Source organism: Monodelphis domestica, chromosome 4 (genome assembly GCF_027887165.1).
Source record: "Monodelphis domestica isolate mMonDom1 chromosome 4, mMonDom1.pri, whole genome shotgun sequence".
Taxonomy (NCBI): Eukaryota; Metazoa; Chordata; class Mammalia; order Didelphimorphia; family Didelphidae; genus Monodelphis; species Monodelphis domestica.
In genome coordinates, this window is record NC_077230.1 from 400,999,292 (window position 1) to 401,022,560 (window position 23,269).

Here is a 23,269-nt window from a genome sequence, read left to right on the forward strand (position 1 = left end):
GCTTTAGTGTTATATGCTGGAGACTAAAGGAAAGTTGAGTTTTCTTTTTTCTAATCTTATCTCTGGGTTCCTTAATTAGTTCAACTAATCTCTTCATACTTGCATAAACACATTATCCATAGCTATATTTAAATGGATAATAGAATAGTTATTGATAACAATAGATTAATTATATTATTATAAATATATTTATAATTGTTAATAATAATCTATTAACAATTGGGGTGGCCTCTTTCCCCTTCATCTTAGGATCCATGAGCTGAATATTCTATCTCCAGTCTCCTTCTACTTGCATAGGCCGTCCCCTATACCTAGTTTGTGCTCACTCCTCATCTCTGCTTTTTAGAATTACTTTATTCATTCAAGCTAGAATAATGTACCACCTCTTACAGGAAGGCCTCAGCTTTTAGCACTTTCTCCCATCTAAAACATAGCCTCCTCTTCTCTTCTCTCTCTATGGTCTCTTTCTTGGTGACTTCATCAGCTCTCATGAGTCCAATTACCATCTCTATGCCAATGACTTTCTGATCATAAACAGCCTCTCTCCAGAGCTCCTGTCCCATGTCACCAACTGCATCAGTCCCTGTTGAGCAGTGGACACTTCAAAGAATCACAGAAACATAGACTTTGAGTGTTGGAAGAAGCCTGGTGGCCATTTAGAGCAACCCATCCACAAAAGGAATCCCTAATATGACACTCCTGACTAGTGGTCCTCCCAATCTCCTCTTGAAGATCTCCATGGAGGGAGAACTTGTCATCTCCTAGAGCAGCCTGTTCCACTTTTCTGTGACTCTAAAGATTAGAGTAGTGGATAGAGTATATATATCTGGAGTCAGGAAGACGCCTTCTGGAGTTCAGACCTACCCTCTGACACTTACTAGCTGCGTGACCCTGGGCATTTCACCCTGTTTGCCTCAGTTTCCTCATTTGTGATATGACCTGGAGAAGGAAATGGTAAAGTACTACAGTATCTTTGCCAAGAAAACCCCAAATAGGATAATGAAGAGACAACATGATTGAAACAACTGAAAGAGAAGGAGAAAGAGAGAGACAGAGAAAGAGAAAGAGAGAAAGAGAAAGACAGAGACAGAGACAGAGAAAGAGACAGAGACAGAGAGAGAAAGAGAGAGAGACAGAGAGAGAAAGAGAGAGAAAGAGACAGAGACAGAAAGAAAGAGAGAGACAGAGACAGAGAGAGAAAGAGAGAGACAGAGAAAGAGAGAGAGAGAGACAGACAGAGAGACAGAGAGACAGAGACAGAGACAGAGAGAGGATGCTGGAATACACCAAGGGGGTGGATGGGTGTGGGTTCCTCAGAATGGCCCAGGCAATTCCAAAGAACTCAGATTCATTGCTCCATTGCTCCATTGCTTTGGTCAACTTTTCCAATGCAGGAAATTCTGTTGCTAGTCATCCGCCTGTGATGCCCACGGGAGCTCCAGGCACCTCATTCTCACAAAGCTACCACAAAGGCCAGGGATATTCAGCTCAGACACCACCCCAACGTTCTACTTCTGTTTCCAAACTGCCTTGGCAGAATAACAATGACTCACTGGGATTTTTTTTTTTAATTTCTCAATCAGAAGTCATTCCTATGTGTTTTCTAGATCTTTGTAGAGAAAATGTGGCGAGGGAGGTAGGCATTACTTCTTGCTTAGTCTACCATCTTAACTGCATTTCCAGGAGCTCTAAACCTCCTTTTAAAAAAAACAAAACAAAACCCATTTTTCTTAGAATCAATCCTATGTATTGTGTAAAGATTAGAATTAGTTTCTCTACTAAAAGTATTATATTTTTAGAGGTTTATTAAAGATTATTAGAAATCAAGGATACAGAAATACAAAATGAGAAAAGCACGTGCCTAGGGCACATTAGCCCATTCACAACCTACTCACTACATCTTGCCTGCCTGGTAGAGAGACGCCTGTGCTTAGAAGCGGAAGAAGAGAGGCGGAAGTAGGCATTGGAGCCAGTTTAAATACAATTTGTGTTCTCGCCCAGGTGGGGACTCAAGTGAGATTATAGGGAATTCTGGGAAGTACCAAGGATTTCTGGGGATTGAAGCCTGGGGTTCAAATCTCCATTTTTACAATTGGTTCTAGAGGCAGAAGAGTGGAAAGGACTAGGCAATGGGGGTTAAATGACTTGCCCAGGGTCACCCAGCTAGGAAGTGTCTAAGATCAAATTTGAATCCAAGTCCTCTAGTCTCCAGGCATGATTCTCTTATCCATGAAGTCATCTAACTGACCTCTAGCAATAAACTTCTTTTTTTTTTGTTTTTTTGTTTTTTTTTTTAATTTTAATATTATTTTATTTGGTCGTTTTCATACATTATTCACTGGAAACAAAGATCGTTTTCTTTTCCTCCCCTCCCCCCCCCCCCCCCCCCCCCCCCCCCGCCTTTCCCTCTCCCATAGCCGACGCATGATTCCACTGGTTATCACATGTGTTCTTGACTCGAACCCATTTCCCTGTTGTTGGAGTTTGCATTATAGTGTTCATTTAGAGTCTCTCCTCAGTCTTATCTCCTCCAACCCTGTGGTCAAGCAGTTGCTTTTCAGCGGTGTTTTTACTCCCACAGTTTATCCTCTGCTTGTGGGTAGTATTTTTTTTTAGATCCCTGCAGATTGTTCAGGGAAATTGCATTGATACTAATGGAGAAGTCCATCACCTTCGATTGTACCACAATGTATCAGTCTCTGTGTATAATGTTTTCCTGGTTCTGCTCCTCTCACTCTGCATCACTTCCTGGAGGTTGTTCCAGTTCACATGGAATTCCTCCACTTTATTATTCCTTTGAGCACAATAGTATTCCATCACCAACATATACCACAATTTGTTCAGCCATTCCCCAATTGATGGGCATCCCCTCATTTTCCAATTTTTGGCCACCACAAAGAGCGCAGCTATGAATATTTTTGTACAAGTCTTTTTGTCCATTATCTCTTTGGGGTACAAGCCCAGCAGTAGCAATAAACTTCTTAAAGCATGGCTGACCACAATATTCCAGATGACGGACGTCCCATACAGTAGAACACAGTGAAATGATCACCTCTCTCTACCTGGAATCAATGCCCCTTTTAATGAAGCCCAAGACTCCATTCCCTTTTTGGCTGCCACACCACACTGCTGACTCATATTTGACTTGTGGTCCTTTAAAACCCTCAGAAAAATTTCAGAACCAGTGCTATCTAGTCCATTTTAATAGTTTACAAATAGAAGAAGAGATATTTTATGTTTTTATTTTCTGCATGTGAAGTTGAATTTTTAAAAATTTGAACTGGATATCTTTCTCCTATTTGTTGTTCAATTGATTTTTCAGTTGTGTCTGACTCTTTGTGACTTCTTTCAGTGCAAAAATACTGGAGTGGTTTGCCATTTTCTTCTCCAGATCATTTTACAGATTGGGAAACTGAGGCAAATGGGGTTAAGTGACTTGCCCAGGGCCACAACAGATGGCCTTTGATTGTTCTCTGAAGAGAAAGCTCAAAGGGCCTTACATGGAGCTCTTGACTGGTTTTCCTTAGGGATTCTAGGCGGTGTTGAGCTAAAAAATAACTCATATAAAATATTGTTTAAAAAAATAACTCATGACTACTAGAATTCCATTAGAACTATTGAGAATATTAAAAATATGTTAGAACTATATTAGTTATATTAGAACATATCTTTAATCAGCACGAGGGAGACAGTAACCACAGCTACCACCCGGAGCCAACCACTCTGGGACCAGTAGAGTCTCCAGCCAGTATTGGGAATTTCCACTGGATGAAAGAACTTGGGGTCGTGTGTACACTTTAGGGAGTGTATGAAAGGAAGGAAAACTGACTGGTTGTGCAAAGGCTTGGGAAAGAGGATGTAGCCAGAGACTAGAGTGTCGGGGAGTGTCCTAGAGACAATAGGAGAAACTAAGAGGACCAAAAGAGTACTTAAGACTTGATTATATCTGCTAATTCTGTCTAGGGTGATCAAGGGTTTATTGTTTAGTCTGGGACATGGGTCAGGCTGGGGGGGGTTTCTGAAAGACATTACCAAAGGGCAGCAGCCAATGTGGGGGTTGTCAGTGGCAAAGTCCTGAAGTCAGGAAGACCCAAGTTCAAATATGGCCCTAGACATTTACTAGCTGTGTGACCCTGGGTAAGTCACGTAACCCTATACACCTTAGTTTCCTGCCCTCCTATGATGGGACCAGGTGTGGCACAGTCCCTGATTGGATAGCCACAGTTAAAGTCAGGATGGCCTGGGCGATTCCAAAGGATTCTGGTCCATTGCTCCTGTGCTCTGGTCCACTTTTCCAGTGTAGGAAATTCTGTTGCTAGTCACCCCTCTCTAAGGCACTCAGGAGCTCCAGACATCTCATTCTTTTTTTTTTTTAAACCCTCACCTTCCATCTTGGAGTCAATACTGTGGATTGGCTCCAAGGCAGAAGAGTGGTAAGGGCTAGGCAATGGGGGGTCAAGTGACTTGCCCAGGGTCACACAGCTGGGAAGTGTCTGAAGCCAGATTTGAACCTAGGACCTCCAGTCTCCAGGGCTGACTCTCAATCCACTGAGCCATCCAGCTGCCCCCCAGACATCTCATTCTTACAAAGCTGCCACAAAGACCAGGAATATTCAGCTCTGAATCACCTCTCTCTGATCCAGAAAAAACCCAGAGCAAAACAAAAAGATACAAAAGGCAGGCTGGATTGGAGAGGGGGGGGGGCCAGGGATTCCTCTAGGCCAGTACACGTGAGCCATCTATTTGCCTCTGCAAGCAGGAACATTTCAGTGGTGGGGAAAGGTGCCAAAGGCCAAGTTCTGGAGCTGGTCCTTAGCAGATTCTCTAGAGAGGGATGGTTACAATCAACAGTATGCTGGTAAATGTTTAACAGTGGGTTCTCTAGGGGGGAAATGTACACATGACACATTTTAATGTTTCATCGGAATTATTGACATTTCCCCCATCATCCTCTTAAGCCTAGACAACCACCACCGTCACCACCAAAATAAATCAAGTCCTGGTTTGTGGGGTCCGTTAATTTCTGAGGTGTGAATACTCACACTGAAAAATTTTAACCATCAGCTCAAAGCTGGTACCATCTGCCTCTGGTAGACTTCCAGGTACAATTCATAGTTTAAGAATGAGAATGAAGGGCAACTGGGTGGCTCCATGGATAGAGAGCCAGACTTAGAGATGGCAGATCCTGGGTTCAAATATGGCCTTAGACACTTCCCAGCTATATGACCCTGGGCAAGTCACTTAACCCCTATTGCCTAGCCCTTACCACTCTTCTACCTTGGAACCAATACAGCAGGTAAGGGTTTTAAAAAAATAAAAATAAGAATAAAATATAATGAGAATGGAAACTTTAAAAAAATAATAAACCCTTTCTTTCAGGTTTAGAATTGATATTAAGAATTGGTTCTAAGGCAGAAGAGCAGTAAAGAGTAGGCAATGGGGATTAAGTGACTTGCCCAGAGTCATACATCTAGGAAGTGTATGAGGCCAAATTTGAACGCAGAACATCCTATCCTCAAACCTGATTATTCATTGAGCCACCTAACTTCCCCAAGAATGGAAATTTTTGAAGTGATGCACAGCACCCCTCTTTGTCTTCAGAAAATTAAATAGGGGTGCAACTGGCATATCTGTCCATATGTCAGATTCCAGAAATGTCTCCAGAGAGAATGAGCCATTGTCCTTTTGAGTGCCTTCCCCAATGGCTTGTACCAAGAAATCACCGGGAGGTTCATGTGGCATAATCTTGGTTGATCCCTCCATCCTAAATAAATAAAAAACAAACACCAAACCCAACCCTCAAATAAGTCTGCTGGCAGTTTTTAGATGATCCTAAAATTCCAAGGAATTTGGTTTGCCTCATGCCACCCCTGAGCTGGCTAGCTATGTCCATATACAGTCATGAGATCAAGGGCTGCTCCTGTAGCTGCAATTATCACTTCCAAAAGCCCAAACTGTGACTCCCTTAAAGCTTTTCTTTCAGTTTTCTCTCCTGAGGCAATTAGGTGAAGAGGACCATTAAGTAATACAAGGACATCTAGTCCCAGAGAGGGCAGAGGACATCTCATTCTTCTCAATTTGTCCTTTGCTATTGAGAAAATAGCCTTCTAAGCCGTCCCCCCCCCCTTCCCAATCAATTCCTCCTGGCTGCTTTGAAGGTCATCTAAATTCTGAACAACTCCCCTGGTAGGACTTAATTGGTCAGTGTCTTTATGACCCCCATTTGGAATTTTCTTGGCAAAGATATTGAAGTGGTTTGCCATTTCTTTTTCCAGATAATTATACAGATGAGGAAACTAAGGCAGATGGAATTAAGTGACTTGCTCCGCTAGTGTCTGAGGCTGGATTTGAACTCAGGATGATGAGTCTTCTTGACTCAAGTATCCACTGAATCACTTGGCTGCCCACTATGTGCTAGGCATTTGCCACCGCTAAATTGCCAGGCTGGAAGACTTGAGGATAATATAACTGGTGGCCCTAAAAGAGTGTCCTGCAATTACCTCAAGGTATAGTTGGATAGTTGGCCACAGGCAATTTCCATGGGTTGGTGGGTGCTTCCTGACAAGAAACCACTGTCTCTACGGTCATCATCAAAAGCACCTACTTTCTTCTGTACAGCCCATCTCCTGGGTCAACACGATCATTCTGTCCCAGTTGGTTTGGCTGGTCATTATGAGCTGGACTTGCTTCAGGACAGGGTTCTGATAGATTATCTTCAATATTGGCACAAATAAGTATTGAGACTCTAGTAGGTCATTCCACCATTCAATTTTGTGCATGAATTTGCTTATTTAATTTTGTTGAAGGAAACTCTCTGGCTTGAGTTTCCCATGGTGGTCCATCAGCCAAGAGGACATGGAGTATCAGGTGGTTATTTTGCATCTCTATAACCAGGATATGACGTCAATAGCCTGAGCCTTTGTTCTTCTGTGTTGATGGAGTATGGCGATGGTTTCAAGTTGCATAAGAGGAGAAGCTAGGATGTCACTCTTGTGGCTCCATCCCTCAGATAATGTCTGGCCCATGTAGCGAGTCAGTCAATAAACATCTATTAATCCCCTGCTTAGTGCCAAGATGAAAATAGAAAGGAAAAAAAGACTGTTCCTGGTGTCAAGGAGCTTAAATTCTAATGAGGTAAGACAACACACAAAAGGTCCCCTAATTGGGGGGAGGAGAAGGAGCCTGGGGCCATGAAGAAGTCTAGTGGAGATTGGGTGGGATGGGAAGAGAGGAGAGACCCTTTGCTCCCTCTAAATGGAGGTTTTGGGAGAAGCATTCTACTCCCCTCTCCATGGTCCTAGGAGCCAAGGTAATTGCAGAGGTGTGCATTCCGGGGCTGAAGGGACCTTGCCTGGGGCCATGGCTATGGAAATCTAAAAGATTCCAGCCAGAGGAGGAAAAAGAGACAACTTCCTGGGAAGACTGGTGCCTGTACAAATTGGCAACTAGCCTGTGTAATGTATGTAATTGGTTTGTTTTTTTAACCCGTATCTTCAATATTCAATATTGACTCCAAGGCAGAAGAGTGATTGGGGTTAAATGACCTACCCAGGGTCACATAGCTAGATACTGTGAGACCAGATTTAAACCCAGGACCTCCCATCGCCAAACCTAACTCTCCATCCACTGAGCCACCCAGTGGACCCTGTACATAATTTTGATTGCTTCTTGTTCTCTTTAGTTTTCAGCCCTAAACCAGCGTGGCTCTATTGTATGGCCAATGATAACTTCATAGGAAAGTATCTGTCTGTCCCCAAATATTTCTGAATCATAGATAAATTCTCCCACATTCCCCTGGTTAACAAAGGGTGAGCAGACTGGAGGGAGGGAGCCTGTAATCCTCCTTTGATTTTCCACTCTCCCTCATCTCACATATCTAATCACTTGCTAAGACTTGTCGATTCTCTTTCCAAAATCTCTCTATCATTTATCCCCTTCTCTTCACCCATTCAACCACCTAGATCAGACTCTCATCATCTCCAGCCCCAACTATTTATCCATCTAGCTTCCCAGTTGGTTTCCGTGCCTTGTCTCCCCTCCCTCTCTAAACAACTGATTTTCCTAAAGGGAAAGTCAGACCCACATACTTCCTTGGCTTCCTCTTGCCTCTAGGAACAAGTATAATATAGCAGTGGTTGGCACAATGAACCTAGAGTAGGGAAGAACTGAGTTCAATTTGACCTCAGATGCTTACTAAGACTCTCAGTAACTTGACCTCTATTTGCCTCAGTTTGCTCAATTGTAAATTGGGGATCATAATAGCATTTACTTCCCATGGTTGTTCTGAAAATCAAGTGAAATAATATTTGTCAAAAGTGCCTAGCATAGTGCATGTATTAGGCACCATATACATGCTAATTCCCACCCCCTTTCACATTTAAAGTCTTCCATAAACAGAATCCCGCCTTCTTTTCTAAGGTTATTATACACTAACTGGTTTCATGCACTCTTAAAAAACTCCCCAAGAACCTTTCTGTCTTAGGCCATTGGGGTTAAGTGACTTGCCCAGGGTCACACAGCTAGGAATTATCTGAGGCCAGCTTTGAACCTAGGACCTCCCATCTCTAAGCCTTGTTCTCTATCCATAAGCCATCTGGCTGCCCCCTTGATGTACCCTTTGGTTCAGCCAAACTAACCACTTTATTCTTTAGCCACAACTTTTCATTTCCCATCTCCATGCAGTTACTTGGGCTGTCCGCCATGACTAAAATATCTTCTGCTCTCTTTTTTCTCTTAGTGTTCCCTGCTTCCTTCTAAGTTCAGTTCAAATACCAGCTCCTCTAAGAACTTGACTGATTGCCCAAAATGCTAATGCTTCTCTTACTCCAAATAAATTTTCATGAGTTTGGTAGAGGCATAAAGTGATCATAGATTTACAGCTTGTTAGTACCTTGGTGATACATAGTTGTTATCCTCTTATGAATGTGCATGTTGTTTCTCCCTTTAAGCTTGGGATCGGGAAGACCTGAGTTCAAATCTGGTCTCAGATATTAGCTGTGAGAATCTGGGCAAGTCAGATAATCTCTAGTTCCTTTGGAATAATCCATCAAGGGGTGGATCAGCTTTGTTTTCATCTTTGTGTCTCCAGTGTCAAGCACAATGCCTGGCACAAAGTAAGTACTTAAATGCCCATTGACATGACCAAGATCTATAGCCCCAAAGAGATCAAGGAAAGGGGGAAAGATCTTTTATGTAGAAAAACACAGCTAGGTGACAATTACTGAGAATAGTGACTAAACTTCCCCCTCCCCCCCCCCCCCACACACACACAGTGGCCAAAGTAGTGCTGCATATTTCCATTGGCTAGAGCCATTACCAAGTTGAATACTTGCAATCATAGGTAGAGTATTCATTATTTGTACCAATCTGGACCTAGAAAACTAGAATCTGAGGGGATACCCTTCAATCAGGGAATGACTGAACAATCAGGGAAAAATTGAAGAAGTTATAGTTCATGAATGTAACAGAATATTATTATAAGAAACTATGGACGTGGATGATTTCAGAGAAACCTGAGAAGATTTGTATGAACTGAGGAGGAGTGAAGGGAGCAGAGCCAGAATGATTTAGACAATAACTACAGCATTGAAAAGATTCCTTCCTTTGAAAGACTTCTCTTCAGTCTTGTAATGGTTAACCATGATTCCAGATGACCAGTGATGAAGCATACTGTCCCTCTAGGACAGTATGGACTCAAAGGGCAGAATTAGACATATATATATATATATATATATATATATATATATAAAACATAGCAGATGAGGTAATTTGCTTTGCTTGATTATGCTTATTTAATACAAGTATTTATTTTTATTTTTTGTTTTCCTAATGGAGGGAGAGGAGAAGTTATGGGATGAGAAGGCAAGAAAATATATTCTTGTTAATTATTTTTGGTTGCCAGGGAATATCCCAAATAAAATACCTGTCAGTTTTTAAATTTATGGTAGTTTAATTAATATAGAGGGAAGAAATTAAGGAGAAAGGAGAGGGAAAAGGTGTAGGATTTCTCCTGCCTGGCCTGTGCCAGGGGGAGTTCAAGGTCCTCCTCCACAAGGTCCCTGAAGAAGATTAATGGCTTTTTAAGAGGATAGTGTTTGGAAGGTAAAGGAGAAAGAATCAGCCTAAACCCCAACAGAGCTCAGTAAAGATGCTTCACCTGAACTAGGCTACTCAGCTTCCTCCAGTATGGTATCAAGGAAAACTCACCACCAAACCTGGACAATAGCAGCCACCACCCAAGATGCTGAAAACTCTCAGCACGCTCCACCAGTCACCTTTCTGCCGCCAAAGAGTCCGGAGAGAGGAAGTGATACGAAATATATAGATGGTTTTTACGTTGCTTTCCTGTGTCTTACATGTACCAATGGTAGCTTAAGCTTGACTTAGGACAGCCCAGGGGCTAGCACATGTCTGTCATAGGCCATCCTCCTAAATACTTAATCCTTAAGTATGGGTGTAGACATTCCTGTTTTTATTAGACTAAGTAGTGTGGGGTAATCTAAAGTTCACACTATCCCTTGTCGCTCTTCTGCCTTGTATTCAATACCTAGTATTAACTCTTAAGATGGAAGGTAAAGGTTTAAAAATAAATAAATAAATTCTGGTGGATTCATAAATAGTTATTGGGCTATTTTAGATTGGATTGAAATGAAAGTCTTTAGTATTATAAATATTAATCATATTGTTAATTATTATAACATTATTCATTCATTAATAGAAATATGTATTAAGAGCCTATGATATTCAAGGCAAGACAGAGCTTTGGTCTCCAAGACAAGAAGACTTAAGTTCAATTTCTGACATTCACACCCTGGACAAGACCCTTCATTTCTTTGACTTTCCCCCACTCTAAAGTGAAGGGTAGATGCCTATCTGAATTGGGAGAGACAGTGGCTTTCGGAGAGCCCTTTTGGATGAAATCACAAGTCTGGGGGTATCCCATTCCTCCCTGAGGTTCAAGGCATTGAGCTAGGAGCTGGTTTTAGTAGAGACTGGTGAGACTTCTGTGCTTCCTGGGCAAAGCATCAGCTGTCCTGTGACCAAACCCTCTGGGAGGCCAAGTGAAAGAACACCAGGCATTGCAGGACCGGTGCCCGGGAGCTCACAACCCAAGTGGAAAGATCCCTGGTGAATGGAGCTGGTGTCAATCCAAGCATTACATAAGGGCCTCAGGGGTGACATGGGGACCCTGGCCTCTTCTCAGCCAAAGGACGCTGTGGGAAGGAAGAACTGGAGACACAGAGACCAGCCTCTGCCTTAGTGAAGGCATTTTAGAGTTTCCATGGAAGGTGAAGAGTGGTTTGGGGAGGGGATGGAGATAGGAAAGGCCAGTTGTTAGGGGCAACCCTGAGCTACTTAATTTTCTGAATGCAACTCCTCATCCAAAGCTATTAAGGATTCAAGATGTCCAGCCAGCTTTAAAGGCATGGAGTCATGGGAACTCCGAGCTGGAAGGGACATCTAGTTCCAAGCACACCTGCCCAGGAATCCCAACAAGTGGTGGAATATGGCGGGGCAGTGGGTAGCACCCTGAAGAGTCTCATTTGGAAAGGACCAGGGACCACCTTTTCTATCCCCAATACAGACACATCAATCAAATAATCAGCATTAATAAACGTCTCCTGCATGAAAGGCAACATGGGGCAGCAAATAACTAGCTAGCCTTGGAATCAGGAACATCCGAGTTCAAGTCCTGCATCTGACCTTACTGGCTGTTTGGACTTTATCTCAGCTCTCTAAGCAGCTCTCTAAGATCATAAGAGGTAGGTGTTACTTTGATAGAAGGCGTTTCCCCACCTAGGCATTTCCTAAATCAATGAAATCAAGGGTCTAATGCCCAGGCCTGGCAGTATAATATTGAGAGTGTTGAACCTGGACTTAGGGAGAGCTGAGTTCAAATCTGACTTCAGACACTTTCTAGCTGTGTGAACCTAGACAGGTCGCTTAACCTCTGTCTGAATCAATTTCCTAAACTGTAAACATGGAGAAGATAATACCAGTTAGGTGGTTCTCTAGTGCATAGAGCACTGGCCTTGGAGGCAGGAAGACTCATCTCTCTGAATTCAAATCTGTCCTCATATACTTCCTAGTCATATGGTTCATGGCAAGTCACTGGACCCCTATTGCCTCGCCCTTACCTCTCTTCTGCTTTTGAACCAATGCACAGTATTGATTCTAAAACAGAAGATAAAGATTAAAAAAAATTATCTATCTGATAAGTCATAGAATTTTCACTCATTCATTCATTCACTCACTCATTCATTCATTCATTCATTCATTCATTCATTCATTCATTGGGATTGAGTCTCCCTATCTAGACCAGGTTAGAAGTACAGAGGTCACTCACAGGGAAGATTTCTCCACCTGGCGTGGGCTGGTTCAGTCCTACTTAAATAGTCTGGTGGTTTCTTCACTCTCAGGGCTCATGACGGAGTGGGCAAATCAGCTCTTGAGCACAAGCAATTCACCAGCCTCAGATGGCCCCAAGTAGTTTTTGAATTATTGTCTTGTTTGTTCATATTTATTTTAGATTTACGAGACTTGTCATAACATGCCTAGTTCCTGGCCCATAGAAAAAATAAGGAAGAGGGAAGGAGGAAAGGAAAGAGCCTTTATTTATTTGTTTGTTTGTTTATTTTTAAAATCTTTACTTTCTGTCTTAGAATGAATATTAAGCATTGGTTCCAAGGCCGAGAGTGGTAAAGGCTACCCAATGGAGACAGTTTCAGGGGACAAATGAAGGATTCCCCTAAGTCAGTCTGACCTGAGAAGATCATCCCTGATGACCACTGTTAAAGATGGCAGGTGTGTTCTACCCTCTAAGATCTACATTTCTCTTAATAACTTCTTCAGCCTCTAGCTCTTCCCACTGCCCTTGTCAGACCCAATGTCAACTTCCTGTTCCCCCACTCCCGCAAAGTTACCAGCCTTGAGGACACAAGTCAACCTCTAGCTCTTCTCAAAGTCACAGAAGTCACCACCTCCAGCCCTTCCCCACCAAGTCACCTTAAGTAACATGGCTCCTACCCTCTTGTTGTCAAGTAATCCCTTCTCCCATAAAACCAATAAAAACCCTACTTTTTGTAACTTTAGGCAGGCAGATTCCCAGTAGGGAGCTGGAACTGGCCCCTGGCCATCAATCTTCCTAATACACCTTTTAAACTTTATTGTAATTCTTTAGGTGGGAAATCCCCCCAGTCAGGACAGCTCTCCCCATAAAACAGAGTCATACAGCTAGGAAGTGTCTGAGATTAGATATGAACCCAGGACCTCCTATGTCTAAGCCTGACTCTCAATTTACTGATCCACCTAGCTGCCCTCCATAATCAATGTTTTAATGAAACATTTAAATAAAGAAAAAAGAGGTGAGAAATATTTATTTGGCAATTAAAGTAGACAATGATAACAAATAATATTTATAAAGAACTCAAAGGTTTGCAAAGTATTTCCTCTGCATCACCCTATTTGAACATCACTGCAACCCTGTGGGGCTATCACCATTTTTTATCTTTATTTTTCAGATGTGTAAACTGAGGGTGTGTTATATTTAAAATAGTTGTCTGCCATAAACTGTGGCAGTTAAAAGAATTGGGGTCATAAACTGTAAGAGTTAAAATAGTTGAGGTTGTAAACTATAGTGAGTTAAAATGGTGGAAGATACAAATTATGCTAGATATAAGAGTGGGTGAGTAAAATTGACTGCAGAAAATATGTTTCACTACAGTGTCTTGGTTTTTAAATCAAATATAAGGTGGTCGCCAGGGAATATATTCCCAATTATGAATATACTCAAGTCAATTGGGTTTTATAGAGAATTTAATTAATAATACAATGAGTAATCAAAGAAAGAGAGAGAGAGAAAAAAGTATAAGTATGAAGGGCCTTAAGCCAACATGGCCTAGACCTGAGTCTTAAGAGAGAGAGAATCAGTCAGTCTTTTATCACTCACCATAAGATTTATCCAAGTAAGGGATTCAGAGGGACAGAGTCTCCCCAGCGGGAGTTCCAGCCAGAGTCAGCCTCCCTTGAGAGACCTCCTTAGAGAATTCCTCCAAGAGCTCCTCTCAAGCGATCTCTAAAAGAATCTCCTTCCAAAAGCCTCCAAAAGCCTCCCTTTTAGCAGTCTGTCTTTTTCTTATATAGGGGGTTTTCTCTTATGTCACCTCCCCTAAGTCCTTCCATCTACCAATCATAGTAGACGTTTTCTAAAGGACAGCCCATTTTGAATTCCCAGCTAAGTCGACTAGTCCCCTCAGTAAGTCTGAACCAGAGAAAACACAGCTGAGTTGACTAATCCCCTCAAGAGAAAACCTTTGAGTAAGTTTTCACCTCTTTGCTCCTGGCAAGTTTACAAGTTGCCCGACCTTTATAGGTACCTAGCATCCCATTGTATCAATTCTAAAAACAGGCATGGCTCAAAGAACTCTTTGCCTCATTATAAGTATGGGTCTAAGTACTTTCATTGTTTAGCAAGGAGTTTTCTCCCCTAAAGCAGTCTTAAGTACGGTGGAGTAGAGGTCCTTCCATTTCTGATCCTGGTGAGTTCTCACATCAAAATGGGGAATGTTCCAATGGAGGATTCCCCAATGGAGGAATTTTTAACATTCACAAGTCTGAGAAATTTCAAGATTTACAGGTGAGAGGTTAAGGTACTTTTCTAGGGCCACATTAGTAAGTGTCTGACACAGGATTTGAACCCAGTTCTTCCTAACACCCCCCCCCCAACCCATCACTCTACCTAGTATTATTTTCATGAAATCTCTCCTAACCATGAAATCCTGGGCTTCAAATGACTTACACAAAATTGCAAGGGGAATGTTTATTGATTTAAGAATTTAAACTTTTTCAAAAAGAACTTTAGCAGTATTCATTTCTGTGGGTGGAATTCATTTCTATATAAAATAATAGTTGTTGAAGCTCTGTTGGTAATTCTGGGCTAGTTGATTAGACTAGGTAAGCTTTGATATGCTAATAATTCCATTTACATTTATTCCTTGGGGCAATTCTAGGATTCTAAAGTAACAACAACAACAAAAAATTAGTATCCTTAGCTTTAAGGGCCATGAGTTTAACTTCTTTTATAGATATAGCCTTGGTGACCCAGAAAAATGACTTGCCTAAGGTCACACAAATGAGAAAGGGGGAAGAGGAGGATTCAATCCACCCATAGTTCTCTAATTCAGAGAGTCTTTCACTTTAATTCCTTTCAGTGAATGGTTTTTCACTGCCTGATTTTCTGGGGCATTGGCCTCAAGGACCCTCTTCTACCCTGCTCCAACACCCATTGCCAGGTTTCTATGAGGTACTGAACACTGTCACCTAGATGGATGCCAACTTCTTTCATTCAATACCATTCCACAACCTCCCACTATCAGTAACCCATATCCTGAACTTCAGGACTACTACCTGGTTCCCATTGCTCAGGACAGTTCCCAGCATTTGCATGAACAGGAAATTTTAAAATACAATTTAAAGGTGGACCACTGGCCTTGCCATTTACTCTTTTGGTGAACTTGACTTTATTTCTTGTCTGTCCCTAATGAAAATACTTATCCCTTGAAATCAGGACTTTGTTATTCAATTCTTTTTCAATCATGTACAACTCTTTCTGATTTTATTTTGGGGTTTTCTTGGCAAAGATTTTGGTTGGAGTACTTTGCCATTTCCTTTTCCATCTTGGTTAAAGAAGAGAAAACTGAAGCCAACTGGGTGAAGTGACTTACCCAGGGTCACACAGGTAGTATCTGAGGTCATATTTGAACTCAGGTCTTCTTGATCTCTGATCTATTACTCTATCCACTGCACCACCTAGCTGGGATAATATTGTTTTTCTACTTTTTTCTTTTCTTTTTTAAACCCTTAACTTCTATTTTAGAATGAATAATAAAGTATCTGTTACAAAGCAGGAATGCTAAGGGCTAGGCAATTAGGGTTAAGTGACTTTCCCAGGCCACAAAGCCAGGCAGTATCTGAGGCCACATTTGAACTCAGGACTTCCTGTCTCTCTGCCTAGCATTCTATCCCCTGTGCTAACTTGTTCTCCCTTTGTTTTTCTGTTTGTAACCTCAGCACTTAGCACTATATTACGCACATGGGAAGCACTTAAGAAATGTTTTTTCTATTCCACTGGGGAAGGAGGAGGTGTGTGATACAAGGAGAGTTTTCAGTTTTTTCTCTAGTGAACAACCACACTGAATAGATTCTGGCTTTCTAGGACAATTTCCACAGGGAATGTCCTATACTCTTCAGAACACCAGTTATAACTAATGATTTCTTCTTTCCACTGGCCTTGGGTATCTTAGCTTATGGTAGTGTAATATTAAAATTAATATCCAATAAATCCAAGTATTATATTTTAGAAGATTTATTAATAATCACTTGAAGTAGAAAAATACAAGAACAAAAGTAAAAACCCGAGTAAAGAAAGCTTTCCCAGCTGTGTTCATGGGAAAAGAGAGTGAGAGGGGTAGGATCATACAAAACTTTATCTCCAAAAGTAAGGATGTAAGGTGAGAATGAAAGTGGGATACTGGGATTTAGAGTCCTGGAAATATAATTCTAATTATACAATCCCCCCTGTGATTCCATTGGAAAACAAGCATAAAGAAATCTCTCAGATTTACATGCCTAGTTTCCCCAATGAATCAGAACATATAACCAACTTATATCTCTAAAGATCTTTAACTAGAGGTACATACAATATTGCACTTTCTAAGGGGAAATTACAATAATTTGGGGATGAGGGAAATAAAAGAGAAAGAGAACAAAACCAATGATTGCTAGAGTCACATTGATAAAAATCCAATTAGGGGGCAGTTCCCTTTGGAAAAATAGTATACATTCAAAATAAATGTGTTCAATCCCCTACAGTTTAATTTCACTACATCCCAAATTTCATTCTGAATCTTTTGGTGCAGTGTGTGGTTTCTGCAGGCATCTTCATGGCACCTTCTCCAAACAGTTCACTTTCTTGATTTGAGGAGGTAGCAAGTTTCTTATCCTAAAATTACTCTCAAACAAGAAACATTTTTATAAATCTAGAATTTTATGGCAATACTACAATTCTTCCTGAGGAGGATGTTAAGCAACACATGGATCACCCAAGGATAGATGACAGGGTTATGAGGTATATGAATAATCAAAAGCATAAAAAATAAAAGAAAAAAGTAACTTCTGGATGAAATAAAATATCAAAGTTACATATGCAAAAATTCTAAAGTAAGGGAGAATATACCTATAACATGTCCTTGAATCAGGGCCTGATTAAAGTGATTTATGTCCCACGAGCTTGTAGTGGCAATTATGTACTTACTCAATTAGCACCCAGGACTATAGAAAATTGCCACACTATTAAAGCAGAAAAGGGACTAAATTTTTGAAACAGAAAGGGAAAATATTATTCCCTGGCCTGATTTTACCTTTGCTCTTAGTGATAGGGAAGCCAAAAATGGCTGCCAAACTGAGGTACTTGGTAGAGGTCTGGATCTGGCATGAGGGAATTCTGTGTCTGATTTTGCAAACAGCTGCTTCCTCGAGCCCCAAAATAAGTTCAAATATTATATTTTATCAGATTTGTCAATAATCACTTGAATTAGAAAAAAATATAAGAATAAAAGTAAAAACCCGAGTAAAGAAAGCTTTCCCAGCTACATTTGTGGGAAAAGAGAGTGAGAGGGATAAGGGTCACACAAAACTTTATCTCTAAAATGTAAGGATATAACATGAGAACAAAAGTGGGATGCTGGGATTTAGAGTCCTGGAAAGACAATTCTAATTACACAGCAGCTTTTCCTGAGAGGTGTTCATTCCAACACAGAATTTTAACCCTGAAAAGAAACTCAGATATCAGTTTATATCATCTAGTCTTGTGTTGGTGAACCTATAGCACATGTGCCAGAGGGTACTGCTCCTTATCCCCTTTCCACCATGCCTGAGGACCATTTTTCACATCTCTCATCCTTTTTCCAGCAGCCCAATGGGATCACATCCTCCCTCTTCTGTCTGGGGTAAGCAGGTGGCTCATATGCAGAATGAGGGTATAGTTTGGACATTTGGTCTCTAAAAGGTTTGCCATCACTGATCTATCCCAATCCTCTTAGTTTTACCGAGAAGGAGACTGAAGCTCAGAGTAGTTTAGTCATGGAATATTTTGATGTTTGAAGTATATTGTCAGAACCCAGAAATGCTTTGTTGGGGCAAGGATTTTCTATATCTGAGGAATATTGGATTCTTCCAATTTTTAGTCACTTTCCTCACATTACTTTATATAGTAATCAGTATATCTATCTATCAATCCATCAATCTGTCATCTTTCTATAGATCTATCTATCCATCCATCTCTCCATCTATCTAACCATCTAGATATCATCTATCTAGCTATTTATCCATCCATCAATCCATCTCTCTCTCTCTCTTAATCTATCCATCTACCCATCCATATATCACCTATCTATCTATCCATCTATCTATCTATCTATCTATCTATCTATCTATCTATCTATCTTCTATATATCCATCTATCCTCTCCATCTTTCCATCTCTCTGTCTGTCTAGCTATCATTTATCTATCCATTCATCCATCTCTCTCTATCTCTCCATCTCTCTCTCCATCTCTCCATCATCTGTCTAGCTCATCTTGCTATCTTCTGTGGGCAGTTTGTTTGTTTACTCTTACTATGTAAGTGTTTGTTGCCTACCTTCCTTAATACAAAAGAAGCACCTTGAGGGAAGGGCTATTTTGTTTCTGTGGTCAGAGGGTTTGGCACAAAATGCTTAATGTTTGTTGAATGAATGAATATCTGAAGGAAAGGGTTGGAGAAATTTGGGGGCCAAACTGAGTTTGTAAACCTATTTCTGTGCCAAAAAATGACCCCTAGAAGAAATGTTTTGAATTGCTATATAATGTAAATGTTTGCTATTTTAGAGGTAAAGCAGCGTTATCACTGGCATTTCCTCCCAGGAGCCATGTGATTTAAGTCTCCTGGAATGCCAGCCATTTATGGAACACAATTTGGGAACTAGGAGCTTAAGGACTGCAGAGAATGAAACCTTCATTGATAACTAATGTTTTGAGGAATGGTAGAAATCTCCTAAACAACCCAACAAGAGAGAACCAACTGGCATTTGAGCCAAATTACTCCTAGGTTTTAGAAGGCAGATGTAATTCAATTAAACAAGAATTTATTATGAAGTCTTTTCTTTGAATCAGGCACTGGGATAGGTCTGGGGATAAAAAGAACAACCAAAAACAAAACAAAAAATAAAACACCTAGGAATAGTCATTTCCATGCAGCCTAGATTTTGTCCCAATTATTTCCATGGGATTAGTCATTTAGACAAAGAAGCGGCTTTAGAGGCTCTTTAGTCAATTCCCTCTATTTTGCAAATATGGAAACTGAGGCTCAAGAGGTCTCGGGATACCTAACTACCCAACGCAGCTCTCAAACTAAGGTCTTTGTAACTCCAAGTCCAGAACTCAATCCATTTTGATAAGCAGCCACCAGGCATGCACTTCTGTCCATTCGCACATTGGCTAAATGGTTTGCTACTATTAGCTGCTGTCCTTTAAATGCTGGTCTGTGTGACTCAGTCCATCTGTCTCACTTAGACATTCCCAGAGGGTGCGGATTATGTCTGTGTAATTCTCTCTGAAGGTCCCTAGCTAGCCCAAACACTCTGGACTCCCAGACACTAAATAAAGGCTAATTGGTGATCATGAAGGATGCTTCTTTTTCCCAGGACTACTGAGAATTCACTCCTCAGATCTCCTTTCCTGCAGCTGATAAATGGGGCTTCTAGTAAACAAGTTGACCCTGAGACTAAAGTGTCCAGACAGCTGAGTGACATCAGCCCAAATAACTCCAGAGTCGTGACCTTTCTCTAGCCTAGGAGGGCTATGCTTGGAGTCACCCAGAGGGACTCATCCTGGAATGTCACATGATTTATACGTGTTTCTCTCCTTGCAGCAAATGCCAGCTCTGCTGATGCCATAGGGTGAAAGACACAATAACAAGGCACAGAGCCCAGGGAGCCGGGTACGTACTGTACAAACACACCCTCTGAGCGGGGCCAGTACTGCAGCTGGGTTATTTTTATTCCCTGGGCTATCTCAGGACAGTTCCTGGATAAAACTGGTTTGTTTCAGTGAGAGATGCCAAGTCCCTCTTCTGGACTTGTTTGTTTAAACAAATTAGAACATTTGCTAGGGAAGGAAGGAAAGAGAGAGTCCAGCTCCAAACTTGAGAACAGAACTCGCCACTTAAGCCGAATCACTATAGATTTATACCTGGATCTGGCTGCAAAAACTTCCTAGCTGCGTGACCCTGGGCAAGTCACTTAACCTCAATTACCTAGTCCTTACCTTTCTTCTTCCTTGGAACTGATAATTTAGTAATACTTCTAAGATATAAAATATGACTAAAAAAAGATTTACACCTGCAAACACCTCTGAAATTTCCATTTCTTTGATATCTATTAATAGGAAAGCCTTGAAATTGACTGGAAATCTGAAAATCAGCAGCCACTTGGGGGAGTGAATAGGAAGATCTGAGTTCAAGTCCTCTCCCTAATACATAATTAGTTGATTCCAGGCAAGTCAATTAACTTCTTAGTGCTCTAGAAGGGAAGGGAACAAACATTTCCATGTGCTAAGTGCCCTCCAAACCTCTCAGTAATTGGGCTTCCAACTTTATCTATCATTCAACTGAAACTTTTCTCTTGGATGTTGTCAGGGAAATTAGGACCCTAAATGGCAGAGAAGGTGCAGACCTGCATTTTTTAAACTTTTATTTTATTTTAAAAAATTAATTAATTTATAATATTTTTCCATGGTTACATGATTCATGTTCTTTCCCTCACCTCCTCCCACCCACCTCCTATAACCAACTAGCAATCCCACCAGGTTTTACATGTCATTGATCAAGACCTATTTCCATGTTGTTGATGTTTGCACTAGGGTGATCGTTTACAGTCTACATCCTATATCCCAATGAACCATGTGATCAAGGAAATGTCTTTCTTCTGTGTTTCTGCTCCCACAGTTCTTCCTCTGGATGTGGACAGCATCTTTCTCCTAAGTCCCTCAGAATTGTCCTGGGCCATTGCATTGCTGCTAGTAGAGAAATCCATTACATTCAATTGTGCCACAGTGTATCAGTCTCTGTGTACAGTGTTTGCCTGGTTCTGCTCCTCTCACTCTGCATCAGTTCCTGGAGGTCGTTCCAGTTCACATAGAATTCCTCCAGTTCATTATTCCTTTGAGCACAATAGTATTCCATCACCAACATACACCACAATTTGTTCAGCTATTCCCCAACTGAAAGGCATCCCCTCATTTCCTTTTTTTTTTTGCCACTACAAAGAGTGAGACTATAAATATTTTTGTACATGTATTTTTCCTTTATCTCTTTGGGGAATAGACCTAGCAGTGGTATGGCTGGATGAAAGGGCAGACAGTCATTTAAAGTCCTTGGGGCATAATTCCAAATTGCTGTCCAGAATGGTTGGATCAATTCACAACTCCACCAGCAATGCATTAGTGTCATGACAAAATTGGGACACTAATGCATTGCTGGTGGAGTTGTAAATTGATCAGACCTGCATTTGTAAGGTAGAGTTTCCTTTAATCAATGAAATCTGGAATCATGGTCTAGCCCTTTCTCCCTCCATCAATTATTTAGTGCCTACTATGTGAGAAACACTGAAATTCATACCCATCTTAAAGGGATGCATAATGGATTAGCTGACTACATTTTCAGCAGACTGCACACAGTAGGCTCTAAGTTTTGTTGTTGTTCAGTTGTTTTTCAGTTATGTTTGACTATTCATGACCTCACTTGGAGTTTTTTTGGCCAAGATACTGGAGTGGTTTGCCATTTCCTTCTCCAGCTTATATTACAGATGAGGAAACTGAGGCAAACAAGGTTAAGTGATTTGCCTAGGGTCAAATAGCTAGTAAGATTCTGTGGCTAGATTTGAACTTAGTCTTCCTGATTCCAGTCCTAACATTCTATCCACTGTGCCCCCTAGCTGCCCTCTAAATTTTACATGTATTCACTATTTCATTTATTCCAAATTTTGCTTTCTCTCTTCAAATGCCCCATATCCCTTCATCCAACTTACCCTCTTTTCTTGGTTCATGGCCTCATTATTCCTTTAAAAATCCCCAAGCTGCTATTTGTTGAAATTTCCCTCTTCTCTCCTTTTCCTTATTTCATATCCCTCTGACATCATCCCTTCTCCTTTCCTTCATTCTAGTCTTTCAAAATGAGGCAATCCTTGTGCTTGCCAAGACCAACTTCTCTACAAGTAGCAATGTTCCTATCCCCTCCCACCTTTTTTTTTTAACAGATTGCCCCTATCATCCCTCCCAATCTTCTGTTCTTTTCTTGCTGCCAGGATAGACACCCAAATCTCCACCACTTTTTAGATCCTCCCTAAATACCAACATGACCATTAGCTGTCATCTTGTATCTCTTCCTCTGTCATGGTGAAATGTGAAAATGCTGTCTATACTCTGTGCCTCCATTTCCCCTCTTACTCTTAGAAAATCCTTGCAATTTGGCTTCGGATTGCATTATTCGACAAATTTCTTTTTCCAAAGTTGCCAGAATGAATGTCCTCTCCTCCAACCTCACCCTTCTAGACTTTTCTGTACTATTTCACTGGTATTACCTTCTTTCATTGGATACTTTTTCCTCTCTGGGTTTTTCTGTTTCAGTTCTTGCTTGAATCTCCTTCAATCTACATGACTGTGAAGACGGGATTCACTCTGCCCTGCCCATTTTTAGATTTAATCACCAGAAGCTTATATACCCCACTTACCCTTGAGTGGGGGAGGTCTGTGACCCAAGTGTGTGATAGTGGGTGACGAGTCAGAGTCGACTGACTGCCCCCTGGGCAGTCCTAATCAAAGCTTTAGCTATAATTGGTCCACGTAAAATGGAAGGAAGTCACAGGAAGTGACAAAAGGGAAGAGTCTTTAAAAATGCCAAGAACTTCCTGTGAAGAGGTCTTTCACCTTCAACTTGATCTTGAAGGAGCTCCAGCTTGAGACCTCACGCTGCTCTTAGACTTTTCCCTTAGAACTACCATGTGGGGTGAGTGAAAAAGGCTGACTCCTTTCCTGGATTTTCTGAAGGGACTGGCCTCAGGAGAGAGGCTCCCTGCATCCCCAGGTCCTCAGCTCAAGGCTGAGGCCCCTCCAGCTAAGGACTAATTAGCCTGCCTGGGTTGAGCCAGGGTTCGAGGCAAAATACTTAGTAGGTTAGAT